The sequence below is a fragment of the Theropithecus gelada genome, chromosome 10 (genome assembly GCF_003255815.1).
Source record: "Theropithecus gelada isolate Dixy chromosome 10, Tgel_1.0, whole genome shotgun sequence".
Taxonomy (NCBI): domain Eukaryota; kingdom Metazoa; phylum Chordata; class Mammalia; order Primates; family Cercopithecidae; genus Theropithecus; species Theropithecus gelada.
In genome coordinates, this window is record NC_037678.1 from 30,950,701 (window position 1) to 30,977,333 (window position 26,633).

Sequence of the window (26,633 nt, forward strand, 5' to 3'; positions counted from 1 at the left end):
CCTCAGGAAATGAGTTATTTCAGGGTACGTACCATTCTCCACTGTCAATGGCTCTTGCAGTTATAGAAAAGGAAACATTAGGAGGGTGAAATGATGCCATGCATGTCACACAGATCTGATATTCTCTCAACAACTGGAGAAAATAAGAAGGGGTATAGTGACTGAGTCAGAGGTCGGAGTCCCCCAAAACTAGCACTGAGGACACCTATGAAAAAGACAAGACCTTTTCCCACAGAATTTATCTTTGAAGTGTATCTAGATTGGCAGTTTCACAGCCTTAATCCACGGGGGGAAACTGCTGTGGAGGGAAACACCTCTGCATTGCAGTGGATCGTGGACGCTGCCATCTACCATGCCCCAGTGTGCCCGGCATGGGTTGATGAGAGGCTCCCAATCAATAGCATCACACCAAGGGCATTGCGGATGTCATAAATAATCCACATTGGCAGATGTTCATGTCTACATTTGATTAAATTGCAGATGACAACGATAATGCACATTGGCAGATGTTCGTGTCTACATCTGATTAGAAAGAAGCCAGGAAAGTAACATTTCGGTTCAAGACAAAAGTGTCTTACCTTGGCAGCATCTTCTTTTTTACAGATGTCTTGTACAGTGTCCTCATTAGCGGTGTCGTATACAGCGTTCTCATTAGTGATGTCGTGTACAGCGTCCTCATTAGCAACGTCGTACACAGCGTCCTCATTAGGGATGTCTTGTACAGAGTCCTCATTAGCAATGTCGTATACAGTGTCCTCATTAGCGATTTCATATACAGCATCCTCATTAGTGACCTCGTATACAGTGTCCTCATTAGCGATGTCATATACAGCGTCCTCATTAGTGACCTCATATACAGCGTCCTCATTAGCGATGTCATATACAGTGTCCTCATTAGTGATGTCTTGTACAGCATCCTCATTAGCAATGTCATATACAATGTCCTCATTAGCAATGTCATATAGAGTGTCCTCATTAGCGATGTCTCGTACAGCGTCCTCATTAGTGATGTCGTATACAGTGTCCTCATTAGCGATGTCTTGTACAGTGTCCTCTTTAGCGATGTCATATACAGCGTCCTCATTAACAACATCGTATACAGTGTCCTCATTAGCGATGTCTTGTACAGCATCCTCTTTAGCGATGTAGTATACAGTGTCCTCATTAGTGACATCATATACAGCGTCCTCATTAGCGATGTCATATACAACATCCTTATTAGCGATGTCGTATACAGTGTCCTCATTAGCGATGTCATATACAGTGTCCTCATTAACGATGTCATGTACAGCGTCCTCATTAGCGATGTCGTGTACAGCATCCTCATTAGCAATGTTGTGTACAGCATCCTCATTAGTGATGTCGTGTACAGCGTCCTCATGGGGAGCTAGGAGAACACAGAATAAAGGTCAGTGCCCTGGTAGTGGAGATTGTGAATCACCCAGGGAGCTTGCTTGGTGTGGTGCATAGAGGTGGCTGATCACAGCATGGGCCAAGCTGATGCTGGGCCATCCTCCCGGGTGGACCTGCACCAGTGAAGCTAAGGGATGTGGCTCAGAACACTTTCTGCAGTGGGAATCAGTTTCCAAGTTCAGATATGCATTATCCAGAGAAGTGGGGAAATATTGAAAAAAAGAAACTGACAAATTCATGAAAAGCCTTCCATGAGTGCAAGTGTGATTCTTTGTTAACCACTTTACATTCAGTATGCATTCACACGTACAAAATATTTTTACAAGAAATCAGAAATTTTAATTTTTGTCAGTTATGTTAAATCCAACGTAGCTGTCAACATAAAGATTCTATCTCATTTACTTTGTGGTCTCCAGAAAATCTAGCACATAGTAAGTAGAACAAAATATTTATTAAATGAAAACACACAGCAGGGATACGGGGGCTGTTAGGCAGACCGGGTTGCACCTGATTACCTGGATGATAATAAACTGCACAAAACTTCAGTCAGATTAATATTGAAACTGCCTTTTGCTCGGGCTCTTTTCTCTTGTGGAAGAAGGATGACCAACAAGATGAACAGGAAAGAAATGAGAAACAGAGGCCTTTGCTTAGTAGCTAAAGGCCACCTTCTGTAACACAAAATAGTCTACAAGTGGCCTTGAACTCTGCTGTGATTCAGTGACAGAGTTCCCTCATTTCTTCTACCCAGGTTGAAGTCCAGCGACATTGTGACCGTCTTCTTTACAACTTGCAAGACATGCTGCTTCTGCATTTGCCTGTTGTATGAGATTTACACTTGTTTTAAAGCCACATTTTGTTTCAGTTGGGCTGGTGGCCATACACCGCACTAGCCAGTCAATAGTGAGATGGCTCCTCATGGAGGCGGCTTGGCTTGAGGCTGAGGGTCTTTAACCCACATGCACAAGAGAGTTGCCACAAGGGGACGGAAGCCAGGCTAATAACCAAGTGCTGCACAGAGTTCCTATCTGTCCCTCCTCACCATTTTCAGCTGGCAGGATTTGAGCATTTTAGGGCTTGGGAAGATAGTATTACTAAATCTACTAAAATACATCACCCTTCCTTATGGGCTTTGTCCAGTTGCTGAGCAAATTAACTTCACAACTGAAGTGGGCCGCACTGGCCTGCGTGGTCCCCCACTCCTCTCAGAATTTGTGAGCTTGGGGCCTACTGGAGGGTGGGAGGTGGGAGGAAGGGGAGGATCAGGACAAATAGCTGATATTAGGCTTAATATATGGGTGATGAAATAATCTGTACAACAAACTCTCATGACATTTACATATGTAGCAAACCTGCACATCCTGCACATGTAACCCTAAACTTAAAAGTTAAAAACAACAACAACAACTGCAACAACAACAAAAACAGGCTCTGTGAGCTGACCCAAACCCCCGGGGATCTTTGTGCTTTTGACACACTGATGACTACGCCGGCCCATGGGGAGATGTGCCTAGAACTGCCCTGGGTTGTGTGACCATGGAGGTCACTTTATGATGATGGGCTGTGTCTGGGGCCTTTTGGGCTCGGTGCTTTAGGGCTTATACATGAATGCTGGACTCCCTGTGTGGTGGCGAACACCCCATGACTAAGTGCATGTCAGCGTCAGCACAGGCCCACACTCCTGGGTTCGTGTTTTCACTTTTTCATTCAGTAACTTGGGAGCTGGGGCCACCCCCTTGGCCCTTCAGGATCTCCACCTGAGCAGTGGGGATAATAAGCCAGACCCAGGGATGGCTCTGGTGAGGGTGGAGGAGCCACTGCACAGAAAGAGTGGGCGGGGGGTGGATTTTATTTTTAGAAGTGGACACCTGTGATTGGGTTGTATAAATGGGAAATCTTTCCTGAGGAAACACACAGCCTCATCTGTACAGAAACGCACACACTCACACCACATGATGCAGCCTCACATGAGACACCACGAATCCTCAAGCACCCAACTCAGCACCACCCAAAAGGGAGCACAGCTGCTTCCTCAAAAATTGGCCATAATATTTCCCTGGGGAATTCAGATTTTTAAAAAACACTTCCACTGTGCTTATTCCTATCGCAATCCCAGGATCAGGGTGGCTCTTCACATTGAAACCTGCAAGGATGCCACACGTTTCTTGGCATCCAGATTTTTTTTTTTGGCAAATAGTTCCAGAATACTTACTAGAGTCACACCCCAGAGGGGCCGCCTGCACCACCTGCAATACAGAAACAAAGCTTTATGAGGGGTACGTCGTGTTGTAGATTGTTTCGCACAAGACTCTGTTTCTCTCAGTGAATATTGAAAACTTGATCAGAAAGTGTAGTCAACCTCAAGGCCCCCCAAACAAGGGTAGGATACACACTGGAAAAGACATCAGCTTCTGGGTGGTGGATCTCTCAGATCCACGTAGGTTGGCAAGTGCAAAATACTGAATCCAAGGAGAAGACATTGCTTCCAAGGACAAGAACCCCAAGGATACAGTCTACAACCTGCAGCCGTCATAGGTAAATGACATTTTGGATTATGTATCAGTTGCTAAGAGTCACTTCTTCCACCCCCCCAGAAAACTGCATTTAATACCTGTAATGTACATTGTCATTTTTTCACGTGTAAAGTCAGTTGAAAAAGAAAGACACCAAGAAAGGAACATTTCTATTTCAGGGAATGCAAGGCAACCTTACCCTTGTGTCGACCGGCCTCTCTCCATCTCCTCCCTCCTTGTGAGCTGGGGACTCCTCAGAGGCTAGGAGGACACAGAGCAACAGTTAGTCATAGATGCTTTTGTTCATGAGTTATTCAGGGAGCTCTGCTTAATGTGGACAACAGGACAGTGTGTGGGGATGTGTTTCATTAAAAGCACAGCTTGAGCTCCTGCTAAAAATCTTCCCTTGTGGAAAGACAGGCAAGAACGAGGAGCTGAGGAGCAAGAAATGGAGTCCCTGGCATTTTGCTGATGGCAACTTAAGGCAATGGGAATGAGTCAGTCTACAAATGGTACTGAAGCACACGTTATAGTTTGATGAGAGTCCCACTGCTCACACTGTGAGGTTTGAAACCCAGTTAAATGGTTTTCTAAACCCCGTAAAACAATATTAGCTTGTAGGATTTATGTCCCAAGACCATTTTTGTGGAATCCTCTGAGGATCCACAGTGGCTGTCACTGCAGTTATTATGTGTTTTAGCATTTTGCACTTGAATAAAAGCAAAGCTTAATAGACAGACTGGATTCAATTCTAGGCAAAACAGTCTACTGTATTTAGTCACTAATCCTTTGTTATAACTGCCGACGGGAGAATTACAAACACTGAAATTATATCCTTTAAAATTAATTAAAGCATAATTATTAATCATACAATATTTTTTCATCCAGACCTCCTTCTTTGTCATGCATGCATATTAATTGAGGCTGGAGACTATCTATGCTTGCTCAGGCCAGCCAACATAGGACAGTTTACTTCAAGAGAGGAGACGTGGGTTGAATGCTGATATGTTTAAACTGCAGCACAAACAGTTGCAACAAGTGTGGTGGACTAATCACCAGATGGCCCTTTGCTGCCTTATTTGTCATTGTGCCTTACGTGTAGCTTGCAGGATTTGATTATGACTATGTTTTGGGGTGATAATACTTTCAACTATTCCTAAAATAGTGCTTCAGTCTTATCTGTTTGGGGTCAATTGCTGAGGATTTTATAAAAATTAATGAAGTTTGTGAATCTAAAGTTCTATACAAAAGGTGAAATATTTGTAAAATATTTACCTTGTAAGAGACTAAAATTTATTTTAAATATATATAAAATATATTCAAAAATATACAACAAACTAAATAAAAATCAGACAACTTTTTAAAAATGGGTAAAAGACTTGAACATATATTTCCCTAAAGAAGATACACCCACTGATAGTAGCACAGGAAAAGCTGCTCAGCATCATTAGTCATTAGGGAAATGCAAATGAAAAACACAAGTAGACACCAATATACACCTATTAGGATGATTTAAAGGAAAATAAGTGTGGACAAAGATGTAAAGAAATTGTAACCCTGATACATTAGTGATAGAAATGGATAAAGTTGCAGCCACTGTGAAAAACAGTCTGCAGTGGCTCAGGCTCAGAAAGTTAAATATAGAACTCCTGTTGGGCCCAGGAACTCTACTGTTCGGTATATACCCCAAAGAATGGAAAACAGAAATCAAACAGATATTTGTATAATGTTTATAGCATCACTTTTCACAGGAGCCAAAAGGTGAAAATAATTCAACCATCAATGAAGAAAAAGCAAGGTGGTCTACATGCTATGGTACATCATCCATCTGTAAAAAAGGAACACAATTTTGATAGATGATACAACATGGGTGGACATTGAAAACATTATGCTTATGGAAATAAGCCAGACACAAAAGGAATATAGTGTATAATTGTACTTATACGAAATGCCTAGAATAATCAAATTCATACAAGAGAAAGTGGGATAGGAATCACCATGGCCTGGAAATAGGGGGAAAGTGCTGTATTGCTTACTGTGGACAAGGTTCTGTAAGAAATCATCAAAATTTTGGGTGTAGATAGTGGTATTGGTTATGCAACACTGTGAATATTTTGAATGCCACTGTGTGCACACTTTGGTTAAAAGGTTCAAATTATAAGTATTCTGTTATATATATTTCCCCACAATAGAAAACATGCACAGCCAAGCCCAGATGCCAGTCTTGCTAGCTGCCTTCCTTTACTTTCAAGACTGGGCCGAAGCTCATCCAATCTTTCAAGGTTGCTGAAGATGTATGATGGAAGTCATCTGCATTGGCAGAGAAATCAATGGAGAGAGGAGAAAACTTGAGAATCCACACTACTCACTCTGCAGGGCCAAGAACTCTGTCTCCCATGCATTGCTGATCCATCTCAGTATTTCCTGGGGCCACCTCCTTTTTCAACTGAAGACTTTGCACCTGGAGGGGTTCCCAGGTTTTTCACCTTGGCCTTGTCAGGACTGCTCCTATCAGCTACTGTCCATTTCACCTCCATTCATGTGCATGCCACATCAGGCTGTGTTGTTCAAATGGAACGAATCTACCCCAAATGTCCCTTTCTGGAGGAAGCCACCATTATACCGTACCTCCAACACGTCCACACACACCGAGGCACCTCGCTCACGCAAGGTGTGTGTCCTCCAACCAAGTTTCATGCTCTAAACCCAGGTAACTTTTGAAACCCAAGTTTTGTTGATTCTCCCTACCTCAGGTGCTCCATAGAGCATTTGTCTACAAAACACTTCTCCACGCAATTAAATATTCCAAAGTGACCAGCAGAATTTGTATGTTAATTCTGACCTTGTGTTGTCAGTACAAGTGTTTTTCCCCTTCAAATGTATGTCTTTGTTACTGATAAATGTAACGGATAATGCTTTTTTCAGCTATGTTGCCAAGCATATTTAGATTGCTTGGAGAATTTGACAAAGATGAGAGCGACAATGATAATCTTATTTGTTTTATACTAATCTTTATGTGTTACTTTCACCATTTCTTACATATTGGGGCCTGCCATACATTGTGCAGTGAAATTAGTGCTATGCATCATTGTAGGAATATAAATTGGCAAAGCTAATTTAGAATATAGTTCTCTTGTTTCTTAAAAAATTTAGGCTGGGTGCGGTGGCTCATGCCTATAATCCCAGCACTTTGGGAGGCAGAGGTGGGTGGATCACCTGAGGCTAGGAGTTTGAGACGAGCCTGACCAACACAGCAAAACCCTGTCTCTACTGAAAATACAAAACTTAACCGGGTGTGATGGCATGTGTTGGGTATCCCAGCTACTTGGGAGGTTGGGGCACGGGAATTGCTTAACCCTCGGAGGCAGAGGTTCCAGTGAGCCAAGATTGTGCCACTGCACTCCAGCCTGGATCTCAAAAAAAAAAAAAAAAATATATATATATATAGACCAAAATGTCATTATGCATTACAAGACTGTATATGAATGCTCAAAGCTACATTACTCATCATAGCAAAAAACAAAAATAATTAAATGTCCATTAACTGATAAATGAATAAACACTATCTGTATGAATAAACACAACAGACTCTGAAGGAAAACACCCTACCAGCACGTGCTAAAGCATCAATTAACTTCAAACATAGTGTGCTAAAGGAAGTCAGGTTCCAAATATATATATATATGTCCATTTCCATTAAATAAGCAGGAAATTTATGGAGCTGGAATACCACAGCAGTATTGCTTAGGGCTGGAGATGGGAGTGGGGATTAACTGCCAGTGGGCAAGAGAGAAGGTGGGTGAGGGAAACTTTTTTTTTTTTGAGACAGAGACTCGCTCTGTCTCCCAGGCTGGAGTGCAGTGACGCAATCTCGGGTCACTGCAAGCTCCACCTTCCGGGTTCACGCATTCTCCTGCGTCAGCCTCCCCAGTAGCTGGGACTACAGGCACCCGCCACCACACCGGGCTAATTTTTTTGTATTTTTTAGTAGAGACGGGGTATCACCATGTTAGCCAGGATGGTCTCGATCTCCTGACCTCGTGATCCGCCCACCTTGTTCTCCCAAAGTGCTGGGATTACAGGCGTGAGCCACTGTGCCTGGCTGGGTATTCTAATTTATGGAAAACTATTACATCTTCCTTGATTTTTTTTAAGAAATTACTTTTAGGTATTTATATGGAAAAGTCCATGGATAATTGTTTTAATTCTTCATTCATGTCTTCAATGGGTATAGGATTGGTCATATTGGTCATATTTTTCTGCTCGGATTTCAATAAGAAACTTGTGGAAGAACCTGAAGGGTGGGATCTTTAGAGGGAGCCTGAGACAGAGCAAGACAAGCTAAGAAAGAAGGCAGTGCCACAGCAGAGCTGCTATTGATGTCCCCTCGCCTAGATTCCAGAAGAGACATCCAGCTGTAGTCACTGAGGTACAGGAAAACAGTGGAGCACCCATCAGAGAAAGCAGGGCCCAGGAACAAGGAGGCACTGATGGTGGTAAGGGGAAAAGACAGCTGCCATGAGGCTGTTCACATGAGGGTCTCAGGCTGCACAGACACGCACACCAGCTGAGGGGTCCTGGTTTTCATACAGGGTGTGGCCCAGCCAGGCCACCAACAAGCAGTTAACAAACAGTAGTAATATGACACTTTCCAAAGACCTTACTTGAGTAACACGGTGAGCCTCACAAATTTCCACAGGATGGTCGCACAGTTCTTCCTGCTTTAGGACACAGAGTCTGCCTGAGGTCACAGGGGGTAGGTACAGACTCTGAAGATGCATTTCGGTCAGAGACTCTGCTGAACTCTGTCTACTGAGGGCCTCTGTCCTGTCTGCTGACCACAGGTTAGAGGTGCAGGCTGCACTGGGGAGTAAGAATGTCACCTTCTCAATTTTGGGAAAACTTCCTGCCAGAACTCAGAATGGCCCTTTCTAAGCAGAAGGCAAGCTCAGACTAAAGAGGGAGGCAGACCACATCAGGCTGGCAGATTGCCAAAGATACACTCAGGGAGAGCCCACATCCTGGGCCATCTTGGGTGGTGGCAAGATGAGATAGATGACTGCTTTTGCAACACATACCTGACAACAAAAAATCAACAACTGTAAAAGAACCAGAAAATCCCCAAATATTTACAAATTAGCAATGCACCTTTAAATAACTCATGGGTTAAAGAAGCAGTCTCAATAGAAAATTAAAAATACCTTTAACTAAAATGCTCATCATCACTCGCCATCAGAGAAATGCAAATCAAAACCACAATGAGATACCATCTCACACCAGTTAGAATGGCAATCATTAAAAAATCAAGAAACAACAGGTGCTGGAGAGGATGTGGAGAAATAGGAACACTCTTACACTGTTGGTGGAACTGTAAACTAGTTCAACCATTGTGGAAGACAGTGTGGCGATTCCTCAAGGATCTAGAACTAGAAATACCATTTGACCCAGCCATCCCATTACTGGGTATATACCCAAAGGATTATAAGTCATGATGGTATAGGCCGGGCGCGGTGGCTCAAGCCTGTAATCCCAGCACTTTGGGAGGCCGAGATGGGCGGATCACGAGGTCAGGAGATCGAGATCATCCTGGCTAACACGGTGAAACCCCGTCTCTACTAAAAAATACAAAAAACTAGCCCGCGAGGTGGTGGGCCCCTGTAGTCCCAGCTACTCAGGAGGCTGAGGCAGGAGAATGGCGTAAACCCGGGAGGTGGAGCTTGCAGTGAGCTGAGATCCGGCCACTGCACTCCAGCCTGGGCCACAGAGCGAGACTCCATCTCAAAAAAAAAAAAAAAAAGAGTCATGATGATATAAAGACACATGCACACGTATGTTTATTGCGGCACTATTCACGATAGCAAAGACTTGGAATCAACCCAAATGTCCATCAGTGACAGACTGGATTAAGAAAATGTGGCACATATACACCATGGAATACTATGCAGCCATAAAAAAGGATGAGTTCGTGTCCTTTGTAGGGACATGGATGCAGCTGGAAACCATCATTCTCAGCAAACTATCGCAAGAACAGAAAACCAAATACTGCATGTTCTCACTCATAGGTGGGAATTGAACAATGAGATCACTTGGACACAGGAAGGGGAACATCATATACTGGGTCCTATTGTGGGGAGAGGGTAGGGGGGAGGGATAGCATTAGGAGATATACCTAATGTAAATGACGAGTTAATGGGTGCAGCACACCAACATGGCACATGTGTACATATGTAACAAACCTGCATGTTGTGCACATGTACCCTAGAACTTAAAAGTATAATTAAAAAAAAAAAAAAGAAAAAAAAAAGCTTTAACTACATTAAATGAAAATGTGACTTGACAAGATTTCTAGATGTAGCAAAAGCAGTCCTTAGAGGGAAATTTATAGCATTGGATGCAATACATTAAAAATCACAAGATCTAAAATCAGTAATATCATGTTTCAATTAGGAAACTGTAGAAAATAAAGGAAAGCAATGTAAAGCAAGTAGAAGTAATAAACAACATCACGGAAGTCAATAAAATTAAAACACTGAAATCATCAGAAAATCAATAAAAACAAAAGCTGGTTCTCTGAGATGCTCGTTACAATGAATGAACTTCTATGCAGGCTAACCAAGAAAAAAAAGATAACACAAATGACCAATTTCAGAAATGAAACAGGAGCCATCTCCACTGAACTGTTGGGCATTAAAAGGATAATCAAGGAATATTATAAACAATTCTATAACCGCAGTTTGGTAACCTCAGTGCAATGTATCAAGTCCTTGAAAGACAATCTTTCCAAGGTCACACTAGAATCCTAGATAATTTGAATACACTTATTTCTATTAAATAAGTTGAATTCATATTAAGACCATTCTGAAAAAGAAAGCACCAGACCCAGATGGTTTCCTCTCATGAAATCTAACAAATTCTTCAACAGGTGAATACAAAGACAAAAATTCATTTAATGCAATATTATTTAGTGATTTATTGTGTCATTTTTTGCTATTAAGGCATAAAAAAGACAGGAAGGAAGCTTAAGTATACATCAATTTAGTGAACTAAATTCATCTGAAAAAACTACATAATATATGATTCCAACTATATGACATTCTGGAAAAGGCAAAACTGAAGTGACAGTAAAAATATTAATAGTTGCCAAGGTTTCTGCAGAGAAAGGACAGAGATTAATGAGAAGAGGGGATTTTTAGGAGGTGAACATATTCTTTATGAGACCGTAAGGATGAACATAATGTTATAAATATTTCAAACTTCATATATATGTATAACAGAAAGAAAGAACATTATGCAAATGATAGACTTCAGATAATAATGTGTCAATATTTTCTCATTATTAGCAAATGTATTACAGTAATGTAAGATGTTAATAATAGGTGAAATTAGGAAGTGAGGGTGAGGAGACAGAATAATGTGGGAACTTCATGTATTATATGCTTACTTTTTTTTTTTTTTTTTTTTGAGACAGAGTTTCACTCTTGTTGCCCAGGCTGGAGTGCAATGGTGTGATCTTGGCTGGCTGCAACCTCCACCTCCCAGGTTCAAGTGATTCTCCTGCTTCAGCCTCCTGAGTAGCTGGGATTACAGGCACCCACCACCACACCTGGCTAATATTTTTTTGTATTTTTAGTAGAGATGGGGTTTCACCATGTAGGCCAGCCTGGTCTCCTACTCCCGGCCTCAGATAATCTGCCTGCCTTGGCCTCCTAAAGTGCTGGGATTATAAGTGTGAACCACCATGCCCGGCCATATGCTCAGTTTTTATATCAATTTAAAACTCTCTAAAGAAATATATTAATTGGAAAATAATAATATAGCACCACTCTTTCAGGGAGATCAATGCTAATGTTTAACAACTAGGTAAGTTCTAGACATTAGCTTGAAACATTGTCTGTCATGAAACATCAACCAAAATTGACTTTTAAGTGGATATTTACTTTTGTGGTTGTAGTAATACTTACTGACTAGGCAAATTAGAACTCCGACACATTAAAAAATAAGGCTTAATCTCTTCATAGTTTCCTCTTACATAGACTCTGAATACTCCCCACAATTGTGATTCTTAAATCAACTTAATTAATGAACTTCCACAGTACCTTCTTGTGGGTACATCTTCTTTACCCAGAAGTCATGATGCCTTCGACGCTGGATGGTGTACACAGCGTATCTTCTTAAAACCTCTGTGAGAGAAGATGCTGGTTAATGCATTTACAATAGAGAGGGCTGTTGACATCTTGCTGACAGAAGACTAGAGGGAAAATAGTGATAATCAGTTTTAAGTTTAAACTTATGATCCTGTTCTTTACAGGCTTCCAAGCAGAGCCTGCTGAATCAAAGTGATTCAGTGAGCACTCAACGCCTCTATCAGGCAGACTGTAGGCAGTGCCTTCACGGAGAGGAGAACACAGCAGGACGACTGCGAGTGAAGGGCTGGTGCAGAGTGCGGGCCCGGATTCAAATTCCACTAAGCCATGTGGACCTGGCAAGCTCATGTTGTCCCTCTGCCCTCAGTCCTCTGCACTGTCATAATGAAATTTTAGCAATACTTTTTAGGCCCTACTTCTTAGTATCACAGTATAGGGCTAAAAAACCACTAAATACAGGAAAACCTTAAGAGAGGACTGGTACTTCAGTAGTGTTCTCTAAGTGTTTACTACATGCCAGGAGGAATAAGTTGGACACTTAGTGGCTGAATATGGAGAGGGTGCTCGGATGGCTCTGGGGGAGTGGCACATGGTTTCCTATTCGGCTTTTCCGTGGGCATGATGCCTTATGGCTTATGGAGAACATCGGCCCTGCAGGGAGGGCAGAGGAGGGGCTGTGGCTGGGATTTTACACTTGAGGGTGCTGACATTCAGAGATGATAAGTGATGACCAGAATCCCAACCCCAATGAGTGAAGGATCTGAGATGGGAAATGTATTTGGTTCCCTAGAGACAGAGATTCCTGAGCAACTGACACCTCTACATCACGCCCTGTGCCAGAGACCCAAGAGACCCCCTCACTGTCTTTCTCCAGTCCTCCTAGCCCGAGGTGTGTGGGTGGACAAAGGTGATGCTCTGGAGGAGATGCCTGAGATAAGGACAGGTCCTTAATGATAAAGATTCTCCTTCCTCTTTCAGATCCTTGACCTCCCCAAGATGACAGTTTATTTTAAAGGCTGTCATCTCTGTGGCCTTCCTCCCCTCTCCCTTCACCCTGTCAGCTGCCTCTCAGTGACTGTCTCCTCCAGTGACTACACTGAGGGACCAGGGTCTGCTTGCCTCCTAAGGCTGTTCAGACCTTCTGACATTGCAAAATGATTGTCAAAAGATGGGTCTGCAAAGAGTAACTTCCCTTCCACGGATCAAACCTGAATATGCAAGCTACTGTGAATTAACTGGAAAAGTGGCCATGTGGCTGGTGCTTTGGTGGTTTAATGAATTAAGTCTGCAACCCCCACTGCCTCCTTCACTATTGATCAGAGCCGCCTGCAATAAGGTCGGGCTGAGAATGGGCAGTGGCTGCGCCAGCTCTGGGTGTGCCTTCTCCACTCATTCTTTCCACATCCAAATTCAGTTTCTAATTTACACACTCCACATCCATCCCTAGACCTTGCTGTGGCAGGGGACAGAGTCCTGTCTCTTCTTAGGGAGACCTCTCCATAGCCACAGGACCCTCTCTGATGTTCACCCCAAGTTCTGTTTTCCTCTGTCACCAAATGTCCCTTCCATTAACCCAATGGCCCTGTCTCTTCTCCCAACACTTTAACAACGATCTCAGAAAGCCACTGTTTCTCTCCCCATGAACCCTAGTGAAATCCCCCCATAAAATCCCATTTTTCTTCCTTTCTGAAAACAAGTCTGATGCTAGATTGCTAATGTTTGTTTTCAGGGTTTGACTTCTACCTTCAGAAAAAATGTTTCTGTCCTTCCCCTTTTCTGTAATGTCTGTTATTGCAGGAGTGCAATCAAGATTCTCTGGAAATAATCAGGCAGTAAGGCTGCATTTACTCTGTGTATTCTCTGGAAGTGTGTTCGCAAGATTGGTGCTATGTTTATTTTACTGTTCAGTAGAAATAAAAGGAAGCCATGTGGTCCTGATTTGCATTGTGAGTTTTAAAGATTCTTATATTTTAGTTGTCTTTGTCAAAACTCTAGATATATTTTAATGTACATCTTGATGTTTTCTTCTAGATACTATAAACATATGTATTACCCACATTATTTATTTCTCTGTGTTCTTCTGTGACCCCCTGCTTGCTCTCAGAGACTACCATGTCCCTGGCTTTAAGACTAACTCCATATCACAGAGAGACAACTTAGATCTTTCTTCCCAGAAGTCCAGTTCCTTCAGAGGACCCCCCCATTCTTATACAACTAGGTCATCCAGGTCTCAGGCAAAAGCCCCCAGTATTTTGTAAAATTTGAGCTATCACAACTTTTCAAGTTTTTATGTTATTACAAAGCTTTGTCCTCTTTTAGTAAGGATTTTAGCAACAGTGACCGAGTTAATAAAAAAGAGAAGGAACTACTAGAAGAAAGTATGGAAAGAATGCACGAGGTAAAATTTGACCTAGAATGAGCAGTCTCGTTCACTAACCTCAACATTGTCTTATGGGTTCAATGGACCTGTGCAATCCTTTGCTCTGTTCCCTCCATCACCTTCCTGTGTAATTGTCCTCCACCACGCACATAATAGGAACATGGCAGAGGGGAGCTAATCATCTCTTTTATCCCCCACCTCAGGCTTAGATGTAAGTTTATAGTAAAAGCCTTTTCAAATGACTGCTTTAACTGCTGCCACGGCCTGTCCCATGTATCATCAGTTGAATGGAATCTCTCATGTGACTTTAAGCAACCTTTTATTGAGAGACAAGATTCAATACTAGGGACAGTATTCTAATGTAGTAAATCATTGATTTTATGTTATGAAGATCATCAGTTATTGAAAATGTGTAAATAATGAAGCCCAGTCTTACTCTTCAATGCTGTGTGTGTAAATCCACTGAGCGTGCTGACCCCCACGCCTGCACCCACCTGCTAACACAGAGAGGGTCCATCCAGAAGGGAGCTCCAGCACTGAGGCTCTCCCCGCCAGCTTCACAAGAGAGTTGCCACAAGGATGACGGATACCCGGATAACAACCAAGTGGCAATTTGAGTACTTAATTGTCATGATCCCTAAATTACGTAGCTCAGAGGGCTTGTGGTGATAACTCTGTCCAAGACTCTAAAGCATTTCCCCAATTCTTATTGGACTTGAGCCATGTCTTGAGGAGAGACCCAGCTATGACACACAGGCACCATATTGTCCTACTTAGTGCCTCCCTTAGTGTTTCAGAACCTGTGACTTGATCAGAAACATGGGCTTTCTATGTCTGTTTCACACTAAGGACTATGTGACACCTGCAGGGAGATGTCTACATAGCTACCTGGATTCTGAGATCACTGAGGCTCTCTCATGTGAGGGATGGTGTTTGGGATCTCTGCAGGCTTGGGTAATTCCAGGCATAGAGGGTGCTGGAGCTCCCTTGCATGGTGAATAGTGATCCCTTCACTGGCTGATAAATAGAGGTTGTAGTTCAGGCCTTCAACATTAGCACCGTACGAATAGACATCTTGGCTCCTCACTTCGTAGCAAGTGAGCCAGGGCACATTTGTTTATGTGGCTTAGTTTCTCCATCTGGTATGTGGATTCAATAAACAAGCTCACAGCATATGGGCATGAGGAGGTTTGAACTAATGTAAGTAAAATGTGTGGTCTGATTTGTTAAATTAAGAAAAATGGCACTGAGAGTTGTGTTGGGTAAACACAACATTTTTTTCCTAGGGGAAACACACATAGACACACATTCACAAGCAAATCATGCAGACTTGCACATAGACCACCCCACCCCCCCCAACACTAATACACACACTCCCACACAACCTAATGTGAACGTCACCTAACGTGAACACCACCTAATGTGAACATGTTCCCAGGAACTATACATAGATAAAAAGTGTTTGTCACCTGGGAAACCAGTTTCTTTTACTATACCCCCCCATCCTCATTCCCACCAAGCGTCTTAGATCATGGAGGCTCTCCAGACAAAAGCCAGCAGTTAGGCTCCACATTTCCTACAGAATCTTTTTCTCACAGCCAGTGAGCGATTCCAGAATACGTACCATTGAATGTGCTCCCTGAAGTCACCTGTAATTAGAGAAGGAAAACACTCTGAGAATCAGGCCATGCTATGGATGGCTCGCACAGGTCTTTCGTTCACTTGGAAACTCTGGGTAACCAAGATGGGAAAGAATGTTCAAGTCAAAAGCCCCAACTCTAGAGTAGAGTTCCCGTAGGAAAGCACAGGAGTTTTCCTGAAGAATGTTTCTGTCTAGATAATTTTGGGCTAGCAATTACAGAATTCTTATCTAAAGTGGAAAGCTTGTTCCTGAAGAAAATATCCCTTAACACACAGTGTACTATCTGACACTGCCAATGTTGTATGTCCTCTGGAATCAGGTGTCAGTTGGTAAGATACACCTCCTCCATTCCCAAGGAAATATTAGCTAACATCTATAATGTACTGGATAATTTTCCCATAGCTGATATCAACTGAAAAATAAGGGAACCAAGAAAACAACATTTACATCTTAGGCAAAGACAGGCTACTTTACCGTGGTAGTAGAGTAGGGCTTCCTTCTCATCCACTTTCTGGAAGGCTCGAAGGAGTCACCTAGGGGATGTGGAAGGACACAGCATGGCTGTCAGTTCATGGTGGTGCTACTCATGAATGACTCAGGGACTGGAACTTAGGGATGTGCCTGGTTAACAAGCATGGAATGAGCTTCTCCTGGACCATCCTCTTTATGGACCAAGGAAGGCAAAGAAAGAGCAGAAAGGAAATGAGAGTAGAGCCCTTGGCTTTCCAGGTAGTGGCAAATGAAAGCAACATGAAATAATCAAACTCCAAATGAACAAATACTAACATACATGCTAGGATTCAACCACAGCATACTGTCACTTCTTCAGATCCTTTAAAAGCCCAGCAGGATGGCCACTACCTTCCTGACTCCTACCAAGTCCCTTTCAACCTCCACAGACCCACATACACTGCTACTGCATTTATCATGGAGGGTACAGGGTTCTGCCCTTGTTTATGCGTGAATTTTTTAAAGACTAAATTTAATACCATGCACCAGCATTAATCATATTTATTTCTTGTCTTGGTTACGAAAATAATTAGCCAGGCATAGTGGCTCACACCTGTAATCCCAGCAGTTTGGGAGGTCGAGGAGGGCGGGTCATTTGAGGTCAGGAATGCGAGATCGGCCTGACCAACATGGTGAAACCCCATCTCTACTAAAAAAAAAGAAAAAAGAAAACACAAAAATTTAGCCAGGCAAGGTGGCATGTGCTTGTAGTCCCAGCTACTCGGGAGGCTGAGGCAGGAGAATCCCTTGAACCTGGAGGCAGAGGTTGCAGTGAGCTGAGATCGCGCCACTGCACTCCAGCCTGGATGACAGAGACTTCATCTCAAAAAACAAAACAAAACAAAAAACAAAAACAAAAAACGGGTTGGGCCGGGCCAGGCGCGGTGACTCAGGCCTGTAATCCCAGCTCTTTGGGAGGCCAAGTTGGGTGAATCATGAGGTCAGAAGATTGAGACCATCCTGGCTAACAGAGTGAAACCCCATCTCTACTAAAAACACAAAAACTTAGCTGGGCGTGGTAGCACATGCCTGTAATCCCAGCCACTCGGGAGGCTGAAGCAGGAGAATTGCTAGAACACAGGAGGCGGAGGTTGCAGTGAGCTGAGATCATGCCACTGCACTCCAACCCGGGCAACAGCGCAAGACTCTGTCTCAAAACAAAAACAAAAACAAAAACAAAAACAAAAAAAACTCCCCTAAAAAAATCAATTATTAAAGATTAGAAAATACTGAAATACTTATATTTTAAAATAATCAGTATAACCTTACATTTTCCATTTAGTCTTCCTTTGCCTTGTGTCAGCAGTCATCATGTGAGGGGCTGCCTATGTTCAGCCCAGGCAACCCACAGCGAGAGAGGGCATAGCGGGGAGATGGCCCTGGTGAGCGCTGAGGCTCTTCAAACCAGCTGTCAAGGGAGTTGCAACCACGGTGATACAGGAGGCTAATTATTTAGTGGTAGTTTGTGTTCTTACTTGTCTTGTCCCCAGGTTGTGTAGCTCACAGACTTTTTTTTTTTTTTTTAACATTTCTATAGGGGTCATTTGAAGTTCATAATGCCATCAAATATCAATCAAGGGTCTTTCCATTATTTACCGGCTTTGGGATATGTGCTGAGCAGTGGCCGAGCACTGAAAGAATGTGACCGGTTGTCCCAAGTGTTGTCCTCCAACTCAAAATCCTCAACCAATTCAAAAGCATTTGGGCTTTTATGTGCCTTTCACGTAAAGACTATGACACAGCTAAGCTATTCATGTACTAATACCTGCCCTGAGCTATGTGACCACAGACACCACCCTATAATGTGGCTAATGTGTAGGAACTCTGCAGGCTCAGATCATTCCACACATACACGCAGATGTTGGAACTCCCTTGCACAGTGACTCACAATCCCACGGCTGAGTGCTGAGGGCAGGTCGGTAGTTCAGAGCCGCAGCACTGGGGCCATATGCTTGGGATCCCATTTCGGCTCTTTTGCTGAGGGGCTGATAAGCTTGGGCACATTCATCTCTGTCTTTTTCTGCCCAGCGAAAGGTGATAGTAAATCAATCATGCCATATGTCTGTGGTGATGGCCGAATGATTCGATGTAGGTAAAGGGTACAGTATAAGTGCTCATGAGGCTTAATTATCAGTGAAATGACCTGCTTTAGATTTCACAGCTTAATAAGGCTCAGAGGCTTACACACCTTCTTGGCCTAAAACCAACCACTTTATCAAAATTCAGACCCAGTTTTGAAAGAAGCAGATAAAGTTGTCAAAAGTGCTGTGTCTGCCTCAGTGCACACTCAGTGCCCTCCACACAAAGGGCACTGCTGTCTGCCACAATGGCCTAGTGGCTTGGCTGGCACAGACAGTGGCAGAGCAAAGGGCAAGAGATCCCTAATCCCATCACCATGGCGATAGGATATCATAGACATTTCAGGGTGAAGGCAGAATCCATATTGTGGGGTCCAACTGCTGCCATGCAGACAGCTGTGCTTTTACATGTACAGGAAGGTCATTGAAGATAAATGCTTTATATCCACGGTCAACAGATGAGATGACCATGAAATGAACACCAGTGTGCTGGGTGGAGCAGCTTATCTATCTAGTCTTCTGCACTAAAACCCGTGAAACAATAGCATCTTGCCTTATTTACTAACAAATACAAGTGCCTCTAAACTTAGACAGTTTCCAAGTCACGGAACTGATGAGCACTGAACTCCTGCACAGAGCCCTGGATGATGGCTTGGGAGAACTAAGTCACACAATCCATCAAAACAGCATTAACAAGTAAATAGGTTTTCAAAGCTCTCGACATGCAAATTATACAATTATCCCTTTAATTTTTATCTTCATATATATGTACATGATCTACTTGTTTCTGAGTATAAATAATACTGTTTGTTCTTAGTTAACAGTCTCTACCAATTCGTTCTATTTATCTTTCTGAGTTGAAATGCTGCATTTCACTGGGTAACAAAAAAAATATTTGACTAAGATTACTCTGGAAAGGTGAGAAGGTTGGGTGATTGACTGTAATTGACAATTCTATGATTTTGATGATGTGTGTGTGTATATATGTGTGTGTGTATATATATGTGTATATATATGTGTGTATATATGTATATATGTATGTATATATGTGTGTACATATATATATATAGATTTTTTTTTTTAGATGGAGTCTTGCTCTGTTGCACAGGCTGGAGTGCAATGGTGCCATCCCGGCTCACTGCAACCTCCGCCTCACAGGTTCAAGCAATTCTCCTGCCTCAGCCTCCCGGGTACCTGGGACTACACCACACTGGGACTTCACCAGCTGCCACCACATCTGGCTAATTTTTTTGTATATTTAGTAGAGACAGGATTTCACCGTATTGGCCAGGATGGTCTTGATCTCACTTCGTGATCCTCCCGCCTTGGCCTCCCAAAGTGCTGGGATTACAGGCCTAAGTCAAGATACATAGTTTTTAAATGAAGAAAAATTTCAAAGGTACCCTGCTTGACACAAGAATCAAATATATAAATTGAGAAATAAAACATCAACATGAAACATATTTGTAACTGCCTATGGAAAATACAGAGGATAATTTTTTAAATAACATGTTTTGAAAGTATTAACTAGTAATTTGAAAAGACCACATTTGACAGGCCAGGATGAACATACCTCGAATGCAGGAACACAGGTTCCCCATAAGAAAAATCAAAATCAGGGAAAACGAAAGCACCAAGGTTCAATCTGCTCTGACCTTTGAAAAACTCAGCACAGACAGTGGCACTTAGGACCGAGGGCAAGAGATCCCTAATCCCATCAGCATGGCAATAGGGCATCATAGACATTCTGGGGTGAAGGCACAATCCACATTGTGGGGTCCAACTGCTGCCATGCAGACAAGTGTGCTTTTGCACATAAGGTTATTGAAGGCTCAGTGTTTTATACCCATGGTCAACAGATAATTGATAGTAATGATTTCATAGGTTCTTAATTAGGTTAAAAACTGCCTTAAAATAGACTTTGCCATATGCTCCCCAAGGGAATAACTTAATTTGGGGTGGGGAGCGTTGAAGGGTGGAGGATGTAAAAGCAAATGATATATATTTTTTAAATGAAGAAAAAGTTCACAGGCGCCCTGCTTGACACAAGAATCAAATATATAAAGTGAGGAATAAAACATAACCAGAAAACATATTTATAACTGCATATGGAAAACACAGAGGATTTTAAAAATAACATATTTTGAAAATATTAACAAGTAATTTGAAAAGACCGCATTTGACAGGCCAGGATGAACATACCTCGAATGCAGGAACACAGGTTCCCCATAAGAAAAATCAAAATCAGGAAAAATGAAACCACAAAGGTTCAATCTGCTCTGACCTTTGAAAAACTCAGCACAGATAGTGGCACTTAGGACCGAGGGCAAGAGATCCCTAATCCCATCACCGTGGCGATAGGGCATCATAGACATTTCAGGGTGAAGGCACAATCCACACTGTGGGGTCCAGCTGCTGCCATGCAGACAGCTGTGTTTTTACATGTACAGGAAGATCATTGAAGGCTCAGTGTTTTATTGCAAAAACTGAATCCCAAGCCCACACATTATTATTCTGTGCTTCCTAAAATAAGTTATGAGATGGGAAATAGGGTATCCCCAAATATAGCCAATAGTGAGAGTTTCAAATTGAAGAGGGGCATGACTGATATGTTGAGAACAGACAGAGATTCCATTCTGTTTTTTTCTTTTTCAACTTTTATGTTAGATTCAGGGTGTGCACGTGCAGCTTTTTTCCCTGGGTATATTGTGTGCTGCTGAGGATTGGGGTATTAATGATTCCAACCCCTAGGTACTGAACACAGTACTCAGCGGTTTTTTCAGCCTTTTCCTTCCTCCCTCCCGCTCCTAGCAGTCCCTAGTGTCTATTGTTACCACCTTCATGTCCACGGGTACTGAGAGTTTAGCTCCTACTTATAAGAATATGAGGCCTTTGGTTTCCGTTACTACATTAGTTTACTTAGTGGATCCCAGCTCTAGCCATTTTCCCTCAAAGAACATAATTTCATTCTGTTGTGGCTGCACAGTATTCCATGGTCTATATGTACCACATTTGTATCCAGTCCACTGTTGAGGGGCACCTAGGTTGATCCCATGTCTTTGCTATTGTGAATAGTGTTGCAATAAACATACGAGTGCACCTGTCTTTATGGTGGAATGACTTGTTTTCTTTTGGATACAGATTCAGTAATGAGATTGCTGGGCTGAATGTTAGTTCTGTTTTATGTTCTTTGAGAAATCTCTAAGCTGCTTTCCACAGTGGCTGAGCTAACTTACATTCCCACCAACGGTGTATAAGCATTCTCTTTTCTCCTTATCTTTGCCAGTATCTTGCTATTTTTTTGACTTCTTTTTTTTTTTGTTTTTTTGTTTTGTTTTTTTTTTTTTTTTGAGACGGAGTCTCGCTCTGTCGCCCAGGCTGGAGTGCAGTGGCCGGATCTCAGCTCACTGCAAGCTCCGCCTCCCGGGTTCACGCCATTCTCCGGCCTCAGCCTCCCGAGTAGCTGGGACTACAGGCGCCCGCCACCTCGCCCGGCTAGTTTTTTGTATTTCTTAATAGAGACGGGGTTTCACCCTGTTAGCCAAGATGGTCTCGATCTCCTGACCTCGTGATCCGCCCGTCTCGGCCTCCCAAAGTGCTGGGATTACAGGCTTGAGCCACCGCGCCCGGCCTGACTTCTTAAAAATAGCCATTCTGACTGGTGTGAGATAATATCTCACTGTGGTTTTGATTTGCATTTCTCTCATGATTAGTGATGATGAGCATTTTATTCATGTTTGTTGCCTGCATGTATGTCTTCTTTTGAGAAGTGTCTATGACTATGGCCCCTTTTCAAAGGGGGTTATTCATTTTTTGCTTGTGGAATTAAGTTCCTTATAGATTCTGGATATTAGCCCTTTGTTGTATGATGGTTTGTGAGTAATTCGCCCCATTCTGTAGGTTGTCTGTTTACTCTGTTGGTTTCTTTTGCTGTGTGACAGCTCTTTACTTTAATTAGGTCCCACTTGTCAACTTTTGCTTTTGTTGCAATTTCTTTTGAAGACTTTGTCATGAATTATTTCCCATAGCCCATATCCAGAATGGTACTTTTGAAATTTTTCTTCTAGGATTATTGTAGTTTGAGGTCTTAAATTTAAATCTTTAATCCAACCTGAGCTAATTTTTTTATATGGTGAAAAGGTGACCAGTTTTTTTTTTTTTTTTTTTTTTTTTTAGAGGGGGTCTTCCTCTGTTGCCAGGCTGGAGTGCAGTGGTGCCATCTCAGCTCACGGCAACCTCCACCTCCCGGGTTCAAGCAATTCTCCTGCTTCAGCTTCCCAAGTCACTGGGATTTCAGGCACGTGCCACCATGCCCAGCTAATTATTGTATTTTCAGTAGAGACAGGGTTTCACCATGTTGGCCAGGCTGGTCTCGATCTCCTGACCTTGTGATCCTCCCGCCTTGGCCACCCAAAGTGCTAGGATTACAGTTGTGAGCCACTGTGCCTGACCAATAAAGTGCATTATTAACATCAGTAAAGCTCAGGAAACAGATTTCACCATATTTTTGTTTAATTTACAGTTTTTCCCGAGTCTTTGGAATAGATTCCTCCCTCCATGAGCCAGAGAACTTGCAATGTTCACGGCAGTGTCTTTAAATGTAGCAGTAGCAGCTGTGGGTTGAGAACACAAATCTTCCACTCTTCCTTTTAGAGCCAGCAATTCACGGTGCTCTGTGTTCCTATTCGGCATTGGGTAGGGGCATCTGCGTGCTGGGCATGGCACCAGTGCCCCCTGGAGGAGGGAGCCAGGAAGTCCCTTTCTTCCTTCTCTAAAACCTTTTTTTCTTTATCTAGATCCAAGTTTCTAGCCTATATCATTTTCTTCTCTCTGGATAACTTCTTTTAACATTTTGACAGATCTACTGACAGCAAATTTGTGTTTGTCTGAGAAAGTCTTTATTTTTCTTCACTTTGGAAAGATAATTTTGCTGGATACAGAATTTTAGGTTGGTGGAGTTTTCTTGCTTGCTTGCATGGGTTCTGAAGAAAAGTTTGATGTGATTTTTATTCTTATACTAACACGTGTTAGGCCCTGCTAAAGCCCAAGGTGGTTAGACTCTGGTGAAACAGTTTCCCTGGGGCAGGCTTTTGCTAAGGAGAACGGAACGCCCTGGGCATATTTCAATGTAGTTACTTTTCCCCTTCCCTGTGGGAAATGGGAGGGAATTTTTCTCTGATGTTCACAAGAGCCTCTGGCAGAGCTCCTGGAGGTTCCTGAAAGTGTAGGGCCCCCTAAGACTGGGCTCCCTTAATTCTTAATTCTCAAGTTTCTGTACACGAAGCCTCCAGCGATTTGTCATTTACATTTCAGTCTTCCCACTGTGGTTCTGGCGCCGCAGCCAGTCTCCGATCTTGTTAGGCTGGGACTTGTTGCCCCTCCAGTGGGGGGATAATAGTTTGCCCTGTTAGCCTCAAGTCTCTGGTGGATCTAAGACAAGTTGTTAATGTTCAGCTTCTTCAAGGTGTTTTGGTTGTTGTTGTGAGGACAGGAGTGACAGCTTCCCAGCTGGAAAACAGAAGTCACATTTGGGGTTTGTGTCAAGATATTTTTCCAATGACACAGAATGATGCCACACACATTTCCATACATGTCTTTCGATGCACCTGTGCATGTGTTTCTGTTATCCTAAGAGTGAAATACCTGAGTCCTAAATGTGCTACTTTCTAGAACTAGTATTCAATGCCAAACACAGTGTCCCCTCCAGCAGATGAGGGTTCTTGTTGCTCCAGATTCTATCCAACACCTGGGGTTCTGTCTTTCACATTTCAGCCGTTTTGGAGGATGTGTTATCTTGTTGTGATGTTAATTTGCATTTATATGAATATTAATAAAGTTGAACACATTCAAGTATTTGCTTTTATAAATTACATGTTTATATCTTTTACCCATTTTTCTCTTAGTGATTTTTAAGAGCTCTTTATATGTCGTTGATGTGAGCCCTCTGTCAGTTCTATGTCATAGATCTGTTCTCATTCTGCAACTTGTTTTGTCATTTTCTTAGTGGTGTCTCTTAATAAACAGAAATTGTTAATTTGAATATAGTCTAATTTATCAATTTCTTCCCTGAAAACTATGGCTCTTCGTGATCTGTTTAGTAAATCTGTCCCCACTCATGGTCATAAAAATTGGCTGGGCACGGTAGCTCATGCTTGTAATCCCAGAACTTTGGGAGGTCAAGGTGGGCAGATAACCTGAGATCAGGAGTTCGAGACCAGCCTGGCCAACATGGTGAAACCCTCTAAAAATACAAATATTAGCCGGGTGTGGTGGCAGGTGCCTGTAATCCCAGCTACTTGGGAGGCTGAGGCAGGAGAATCACTGGAGCCCAGGAGGTCAATGCCACAGTGAGCAGTCATTGTGCCACTGCATTCCAGCCTGGGTGACAGAGCAGGATGCTCTTTCAAAAATAAACAAAAACATAAATCTAATGAACTCTAGGATTTCTAATTTGAAGACAGAAGCAATAAACAAAATGAGAAACCAAAATACATTCTGTATTTGAGTAAAGCAGAGGTCAGCCATAACTCTGAACCTAAGAATAAAAGGAGGTCACCTGAAGCAGGATGAGTAAGCAGAAAAAGATAGGAAACAGAGAGTGGATCCTTATTACCAGATCTTAGAAAAAATAAATAAATAAATTAGGATGACATACTTTTGCAAAATTAAATAATTCCCCTGAGGTGCTAATACAAAACTTCGTGTTTGCAATAGGACTAATAAAGAAATTCAGCTGCTAGTGGGATCTACCATGGGCATGAGACAGAGCCAGACTCGGTCTCAAAAAAAAAAAAAAAAAAAAAAAATCAGAACAGTTCAGGTTTTTGGGGGGTCAAATGATAATGAAATTTTTACCTGATTGTCTCACAGTTGGATCAGTGATTCTCTGGGTCCATTCTATGGCTAAACAGACAAGCTTAGAAACTGACAAATTTCCCACATTGGTTCACTTACCTAACTTGTGTACAGGTGGTTTTACCAGAAGTGGACCCTGATTCATGAGTAGCTGCTAGTAGTTGGCTAGATGATCAGGGAATTGGAAGGAAGAATATTAAACGATGGATGATGAGAGGATAAGTTTTTTCTTTTTTGTTTTTGTTTTTGTTTTTGTTTCAGGCAGAGTCTCACTCTGTCGCCCAGGCTGGAGTGCAGTGGCGCGATCTCGGCTCACTGCAAGCTCGCCTCCTGCCTCAGCCTCCGGAGTACCTGGGACTACAGGCGCCCGCCTCCACTCATTTTTTTGTATTTTTAGTAGAGACGGGGTTTCACCATATTAGCCAGGATGGTCTCGATCTTCCAACCCCGTGGTCCACCCGCCTCGGTCTCCCAAAGTGCTAGGATTACAGGCGTGAGCCACAACGCCCGGCATAGATGTTATTTTTCAACATGTCATTATGAAGAGAGCCCATGACTTCAGAAAACATCTATTGTGGAGAACTTCTCTACATTTTGAAACAATCGCGCTGAACGAATTCCAACCTCACTGAAACTTAGATTTTATTTTTCAACTGAAAAATGAGCACAGTCATTCCTGTTTGGGCGCCGCAGCGGGCCCGGAGGTGGGCGCGGGCGAGGCCGTGCTGCTGCCTGCGCATGCTCAGGGTCGGCGTTCAGGCGAGGCTGGGCCCTCCCAGCAAGTTAGGTCAGACGAGGGAATCCCAGGGGTAGCGACTAGGAATGGTGGCGTCCTGCCTCCGGGTCCTCTTTAGGGAAGCTATGGCCTCTTTACAATCTTCTGGTAACAATAGAAGATGGAGACCAGGCCAGAAAACCTGGGAGATTTCATTATTCAGAGACAACTCTTGGAGCCCTTCTGAGACCATAGGAACAATTCCAGCCTAGCCCGGGGATGTTGAGAGACCCATGGAGCCTGGAGCAGCCACCCCAGGTAAGGCCCCCTGCAGCAACCAACCCTGAGCTGCTCTGGAAGCCGACTAGTTAGAGGCGCATGAA

General features: G+C 42.8%; 1 pseudogene; it reads right to left on the reverse strand.

The window, feature by feature from the left end:
• Positions 1-166: 166 nt before the first annotated feature.
• On the reverse strand, positions 167-6,688 carry LOC112632409 (annotated as a pseudogene).
• Between the last annotated feature and the right edge of the window lie 19,945 nt (positions 6,689-26,633).